Raw genomic sequence first — 8,063 nt, 5'->3', positions numbered from 1 at the left:
ACCTAGACTTTATCTTGATGGCCACCTAAATGCTTACCCCGAGTGTTTCACCAGGTGGCGCCCTGGTATTACCTTCACCACCCAGTATTTAATTTGGTGGCCACCTGGCAGCTTGGTGGGCACCTCGAGATTCTTTTAATTTACACCTGGTGTTTTGGTGGCCACCTGGTATCTTGGTGGGCACCCAGCACTTCTTGTGGTGTCCATCTGGCATCTTCATAGGGACGCACCATTTATTTTGTTGGGCACATGGTGTTCTTGTGGTCACCTGGCATCTTGGTGGGCACCCAGCTTTATTTTGCTGAGCACCCTGCATCTTGGTGGGCACCCAGCATTTCTTTTGTGTGGGTACATGGCGTCTTGGTGGGCACCCGGTGTTTCTCTTGGCAGACACATGGCATTTTGGTGGTCACCTGGCATCTTGGTGAGCAGCCGGTGTTCCTTTTGGTGGGCACGCAGCATCTTGGTGGGCACCTGGCACTTCTTTTGGTGGCCACATGGCATTTTGGTGGCCACCTGGCATCTTGGTGGGCACTCGGCACTAGTTTTGGTGGGCACGTGGTATTTTTGTGGCCACCTGGCGTCTCGGTGCGCAGCCAGCGTTTATTTTGGTGGACACCAGCCATCGTGGTTGGCACCCACCATTTCTATTGGTGGGAACCTGGCATTTTGTTTGGCACTTGGCATTTCGTTTGCTGGGCACCCATCATTTATTCTTGAGGGCATGTGATGTTTTAGTCGCCATGTGGTGTTTTGGTGGCCACATGGTGTTTTGGTGGGCAGCCAGGTTTTCTTTTGTTGGGCACGTGGCATTTATTTTGGTTGGCAGGTTGCATTTTGGTGGGCAGCTGGCATTTCTTTTCGTGGGCACCTGGCATCTTGCTATGCAGCCAGCTTTTATTTTGCTGGCCACCTGGCATCTTGGTTGGCACCCACCGTTTCTTTTGGTGGGCACATGGTCCTTTGGTTGGCACCCAGTTTTTCTGTTGGTAGGAACATGGCATTCATCTGGTTGGGCAGACAGCGTTTCTTTTCGTGGCCATGTGTCATTTTGGTGGCCACCTGCAATCTTGGTAGGCACCTGGCATTTCTTTTGCTGGGCACGTTGTGTTTCCGTTGCCAGGTGATATCTTGGTGGGCACCTCGAGTTTCTTTTAATTTACACCTGATGTTTTGTTGGCCACCTGGTATCTTGGTGGGCACTGAGCTCTTCTTGAGCTGTCCATCTGGCATCTTCCTAGGGACACACCATTTATTTTTAGTGGGCACATGGTGTTCTTGTGGTCAGCTGACATCTTGGTGGGCACCCAGCTTTATTTTGGTGAGCACCCAGCATCTTGGTGGGCACCCAGCTTTTATTTTGGTGAGCACCCGCCAGCGTGATTGGCACCCACCATTTCTATTGGTGGGCACCTGGCGTTTTGTTGGGCACTTGGCATTTCGTTTGCTGGGCACCCATCGTTTATTCTTGTGGGCATGTGGTGTTTTGGTGGCCACAATGTGTTTTGTTGGGCACCCAGGTTTTCTTTTGGTGGGCTTGTGGCATTGATTTTAGTTGCCACGTGGCATTTTGTTGTGCAGCTGACATTTCTTTTTGTGGCCACCTGGCATCTCTGTGGGCACACAGCATTTCTTTCGGTGGGCATTTGGAATTTATTTGGCCACCCAGCATTTTCATGGGCACTCAGTGTTTCTTTTGGTGGGCACGTGGCATTTCGGTGAGCACCTGACATCTTGGTGGGCACCCAGCATTTATTTTCCTGAGCACATGGCTTTTTGGTGTCAATCTGGCATCTTTGTGCGCACCCAGCATTAGTTTTGGTGAGCACGTGGTGTTTTGGTGGCCACCTGGAATTTCTTTTGGTGGGCACCTGGCGTATTGATTGCCACCTGGAATATTGATGGGTACTCAGCGTTTCTTTTGGTGGCCATCTGGCATCTTGGTGGGCACCTAGTCTTTATCTTGATGGCCACCTAAATGCTTACCCCGAGTTTTTCACCAGGTGGCCACCTGGCATCTCCTTAACCACCCAGCATTTCCTTTGGTGGGCACCTGGCATCTCGGTGGGCACCCAGCATTTTGTTTGTTGGGCATGTCGCGTTGTCGTGGCCAACTGCCATCTTGATAGGCAACCAGCCTTTCTTTTGGTGGCCACCTGGCATTTATTTTGGTGGGCTGGTGGCATTTTTTTGGTGGCCACCTGGCATTTTGGGTGCCACCTGAAATATTGGTGTGCACCGTGTGATATTTTTGGTGAGTATGTGGCATTTTGGTGACAAGCTGGCATCTTGTTGGGCACCCAGCATTGATTTTGCTGGGCACGTGGTCTTTTGGTGGGTACCCAGTGTCTCTTTTGGTGGGCATAATGCATTAATCATGGTGGGCACCCAGGTTTTTTATTCGTTGGCACCTGGCATTTCTTTTGGTGTGCATGGGGCATTTTTGTGGCCACCTGGCATTTTAATGGGCACCCGCTGTAACTTTTGGTAGGCACCTGGCATCTTGGGGGGCACCTGTCTACTTCTTAGTCACCCGGAGTTTCTTTTGCGGGCCATGTGGTGTTTTGGCAGGCACCTAGCATCTTGGGGGGCACCCAGAGTTCCTTTCGGTGAGCACCTGGCTTTTGCTGGCCACCTGGCCTCTTGGTGGACACCTGGTGTTTATTCTGGTTGCCAGTTGCCGTCTTGGTGGGCACCCGGTATTTTTCTGGGTCACCAACAAGCACTTAGGTGGCCACCTAGAATCTTTGCAAGCACCCAGCATGTCTTTTCATTGGCACCCAGCATCTTGGTGGGTACCCAGCATTTCTGTGGTGGGCACATGGTCCTTTGGTTGGCACCCAGTTTTTCTGTTGGTAGGCATGTGGCATTCATCTTGTTGTGCACACAGCGTTTCTTCTCGTGGCCATGTGTCATTTTGGTGGCCACCTGCAATCTTGGTAGGCACCTGGCATCTTGGTGGGCACCCAGCTTTATTTTGGTGAGCAGCCATAACCTTGGTGGGCACCCAGCATTTATTGTGGTGAGCACATGGCATTTTGGTGGGCACCCGGTGTTTCTCTTGGCAGTCACATGGCATTTTGTTGGTCACCTGGCATCTTGGTGACCAGCCGGTGTTCCTTTTGGTGGGCACCTAGCATCTTGGTGGGCACCTGGCACTAGTTTTGTGGGGCACGTGGTATTTTTGTGGCCACCTGGCGTCTCGGTGGGCAGCCAGCATTTATTGTGGTGTACACCAACCATCGTGGTTGGCACCCACCATTTCTATTGGGGGTCACCTGGCGTTTTGTTGCGCACTTGGCATTTCGTTTGCTGGGCACCCATCGTTTATTCTTGTGGGCATGTGGTGTTTTGGTGGCCACATGGTGTTTTGGTGGGCACCCAGGTTTTCTTTTGGTAGGCACGTCGCATTGATTTTGGTTGGCAGGTGTCATTTTGGTGGGCAGCTGGCATTTCTTTTCGTGGCCAACTGTCATATTTGTGAGCACACAGCGTATCTTTCGGTGTGCATGTGGAATGTCTTTGGCCACCCAGCATCTTCTTGGGCACCCAGTGTTTCTTTTGGTTGGCACCTGTGATTTTGGGTGCCACCTGGCATCTTGCTGTGCACCCAGCATGTATTTTGGAGAGCACCAACATTTGGTAAGGACCCAGCCTTTCTTTTGGTGGACATGTGGCATTTTGGTGGGCACCTGGCGTCTTGCTGGGCACCCAGTGTGTTTTTTTCCTGGGCACATGACTATTTGGTGGCCACCTGACATCTTGGTGGGCATCTGGCATTTATCTGAGTGAGCACATGGCGTTATAGAGACCACCTGGCATCTTTGTGCGCGCGCAACATTAGTTTAGGTGGCCACATGGTGTTTTGGTGGCCACCTGGCATTTCCTTTCGTAGGCCCCTGGCGTATTGGTTGCCACCTGGAATACTGATGAGCAGCAAGCGTTTCTTTTGGTGGCCAGCTGGCATCTTGGTGGGCACCTAGTCTTTATCTTGATGGCCACCTAAATGCTTACCCGGAGTTTTTCACCAGGTGGACACATGGCATTTCCTTAACCACCCACCATTTACTTTGGTAGGCACACAGTGTTTCTTTTGGTGGCCACCTGGCATTTTGGGTGCTACCTGGAATATTGGTGTGCACCCTGTGATATTTTTGTGGGTACATGGCGTTTTGGTGACAGGCTGGCATCTTGTTGGGCAGCCAGCATTTATCTTGCTGGGCACGTGGTCTTTTGGTTGGTACCCAGTGTCTCTTTTGGTGGGCATGTGACATTAATCATGCTGGGCACCCAGGTTTTTGATTGGTGGGCACCTGGCATTTCTTTTGGTGGGCATGGGGCATTTTTGTGGCCACCTGGCATTTTAATGGGCACCCGCTGTAACTTTTGGTAGGCACCTGGCATCTTGGGGGGCACCTGTCTACTTCTTAGTCACCCGGAGTTTCTTTTGCGGGCCATGTGGTGTTTTGGCAGGCACCTAGCATCTTGGGGGGCACCCAGAGTTCCTTTCGGTGAGCACCTGGCTTTTGCTGGCCACCTGGCCTCTTGGTGGACACCTGGTGTTTATTCTGGTTGCCAGTTGCCGTCTTGGTGGGCACCCGGTATTTTTCTGGGTCACCAACAAGCACTTAGGTGGCCACCTAGAATCTTTGCAAGCACCCAGCATGTCTTTTCATTGGCACCCAGCATCTTGGTGGGTACCCAGCATTTCTGTGGTGGGCACATGGTCCTTTGGTTGGCACCCAGTTTTTCTGTTGGTAGGCACGTGGCATTCATCTTGTTGTGCACACAGCGTTTCTTCTCGTGGCCATGTGTCATTTTGGTGGCCACCTGCAATCTTGGTAGGCACCTGGCATCTTGGTGGGCACCCAGCTTTATTTTGGTGAGCAGCCATAACCTTGGTGGGCACCCAGCATTTATTGTGGTGAGCACATGGCATTTTGGTGGGCACCCGGTGTTTCTCTTGGCAGTCACATGGCATTTTGTTGGTCACCTGGCATCTTGGTGACCAGCCGGTGTTCCTTTTGGTGGGCACCTAGCATCTTGGTGGGCACCTGGCACTAGTTTTGTGGGGCACGTGGTATTTTTGTGGCCACCTGGCGTCTCGGTGGGCAGCCAGCATTTATTGTGGTGTACACCAACCATCGTGGTTGGCACCCACCATTTCTATTGGGGGTCACCTGGCGTTTTGTTGCGCACTTGGCATTTCGTTTGCTGGGCACCCATCGTTTATTCTTGTGGGCATGTGGTGTTTTGGTGGCCACATGGTGTTTTGGTGGGCACCCAGGTTTTCTTTTGGTAGGCACGTCGCATTGATTTTGGTTGGCAGGTGTCATTTTGGTGGGCAGCTGGCATTTCTTTTCGTGGCCAACTGTCATATTTGTGAGCACACAGCGTATCTTTCGGTGTGCATGTGGAATGTCTTTGGCCACCCAGCATCTTCTTGGGCACCCAGTGTTTCTTTTGGTTGGCACCTGTGATTTTGGGTGCCACCTGGCATCTTGCTGTGCACCCAGCATGTATTTTGGAGAGCACCAACATTTGGTAAGGACCCAGCCTTTCTTTTGGTGGACATGTGGCATTTTGGTGGGCACCTGGCGTCTTGCTGGGCACCCAGTGTGTTTTTTTCCTGGGCACATGACTATTTGGTGGCCACCTGACATCTTGGTGGGCATCTGGCATTTATCTGAGTGAGCACATGGCGTTATAGAGACCACCTGGCATCTTTGTGCGCGCGCAACATTAGTTTAGGTGGCCACATGGTGTTTTGGTGGCCACCTGGCATTTCCTTTCGTAGGCCCCTGGCGTATTGGTTGCCACCTGGAATACTGATGAGCAGCAAGCGTTTCTTTTGGTGGCCAGCTGGCATCTTGGTGGGCACCTAGTCTTTATCTTGATGGCCACCTAAATGCTTACCCGGAGTTTTTCACCAGGTGGACACATGGCATTTCCTTAACCACCCACCATTTACTTTGGTAGGCACACAGTGTTTCTTTTGGTGGCCACCTGGCATTTTGGGTGCTACCTGGAATATTGGTGTGCACCCTGTGATATTTTTGTGGGTACATGGCGTTTTGGTGACAGGCTGGCATCTTGTTGGGCAGCCAGCATTTATCTTGCTGGGCACGTGGTCTTTTGGTTGGTACCCAGTGTCTCTTTTGGTGGGCATGTGACATTAATCATGCTGGGCACCCAGGTTTTTGATTGGTGGGCACCTGGCATTTCTTTTGGTGGGCATGGGGCATTTTTGTGGCCACCTGGCATTTTAATGGGCACCCGCTGTAACTTTTGGTAGGCACCTGGCATCTTGGGGGGCACCTGTCTACTTCTTAGTCACCCGGCGTTTCTTTTGCTGGCCACGTGGCATTTTGGAGTGCACCTAGCATCTTGGTGGGCACCCAGAGTTCCTTTTGGTGGGCACCTGGTTTTTGCTGGCCACCTGGCCTCTTGGTGGACACCTGGTGTTTATTCTGGTTGCCAGTTGCCGTCTTGGTGGGCACCCGGTATTTTTCTGGGTCACCACCAAGCACTTAGGTGGCCACCTAGCATCTTTGCAAGCACCCAGCATGTCTTCTCATTGGCACCCAGTATCTTGGTGAGTACCCAGCATTTGTTTTGGTGGGCACATGGTCCTTTGGTTGGCACCCAGTTTTTCTGTTGGTAGGCACGTGACATTCATCTTTTTGAGCAGACAGCGTTTCTTTTCGTGGCCATGTGTCATTTTGGTGGCCACCTACAATCTTGCTGGCACCTGGCATTTCTTTTGCTGGGCACGTTGTGTTTCCGTTGCCAGGTGATATCTTGGTGGGCACCTCGAGTTTCTTTTAATTTACACCTGGTGTTTTGGTGGCCACCTGGTATCTTGGTGGGCAGCCAGCAATTCTTGTGGTGGCCACCTGGCATCTTCCTAGGGACGCACCACATATTTTTGTGGGCACATGGTGTTCTTGTGGTCACCTGGCATCTTGGAGGGCGCTGATCATTTATTTTGGTGGGCACATGGCATCTTCGTGGGCACCCGGTGTTTCTTTTGGCAGGCACATGGCATCTTGGTGGGCCCTCGGCACTAGTTTTGGTGGTCACCTGGCTTTTACTATGGTGGGCTGCCGGCGTTTCTTTTGGTGGCCACCTGGCATTTTGGCTGCCACCTGGAATATTGGTGGGCACCCTGTGATATTTTTGGTGGGTACGTGGCATTTTGGTTACAAGCTGGCATCTTGTTGGGCACCCAGCATTTATTTTGCTGGGCACGTCGTCTTTTGGTGGGTACCCAGTGTGACTTTTGGTGGGCATGTCGCATTAATCGTTGTGGGCACCTAGGTTTTTGATTGGTGGGCACCTGGCATTTGTTTTGGTGGGCACGGGTCATTTTTGTGGCCACCTGGTATCTAGGTGACCAGCCGGTGCTACTTTTGGTGGGCTCGCAGCATCTTGGTGGGCACCTGGCATTTCTTTTGATGGCCACATGACATTTTGGTGGCCACCTGGCGTCTTGGTGGGCACTCGGCACTAGTTTTGGTGGGAACGTGCTATTTTTGTGGCCACCTGGCGTCTCGGTGTGCAGCCAGCATTTATTTTGGTGGACACCAGCCATCGTGGTTGGCACCCACCATTTCTATTGGTGGGCACCTGGCGTTTTGTTGGGCACTTGGCATTTCATTTGCTTGGAACCCATCGTTTATTCTTGTGGGCATGTGGTGTTTTGGTGGCCACATGGTGTTTTGGTGGGCAGCCAGGTTTTCTTTTGGTGAGCACGTTGCATTGATTTTGGTTGGCAGGTGGCATTTTGGTGGGCAGCTGGCATTTCTTTTCGTGGGCACCTGGCATCTTGGTATGCAGCCAGCTTTTATTTTGTTTTCCACCTGGCATCTTGGTTGGCACCCACCGTTTCTTTTGGTGGGCACCTGGCATTTTGTTTGCTGGGCACCCATCGCTTATTCTTGTCGGCATGTGGTGTTTTGGTGGCCACATGGCGTTTTGCTTGGCACGCAGGTTTTCTTCTGGTGGGCAGCTGTCATTTCTTTTGCTGGCCATGTGTCGTCTTGCTGGGCAGAAGGCATTTC

This window comes from Opisthocomus hoazin, chromosome 13, assembly GCF_030867145.1.
Source record: "Opisthocomus hoazin isolate bOpiHoa1 chromosome 13, bOpiHoa1.hap1, whole genome shotgun sequence".
Taxonomy (NCBI): domain Eukaryota; kingdom Metazoa; phylum Chordata; class Aves; order Opisthocomiformes; family Opisthocomidae; genus Opisthocomus; species Opisthocomus hoazin.
Note: the sequence above shows the minus strand (reverse complement) of the source record.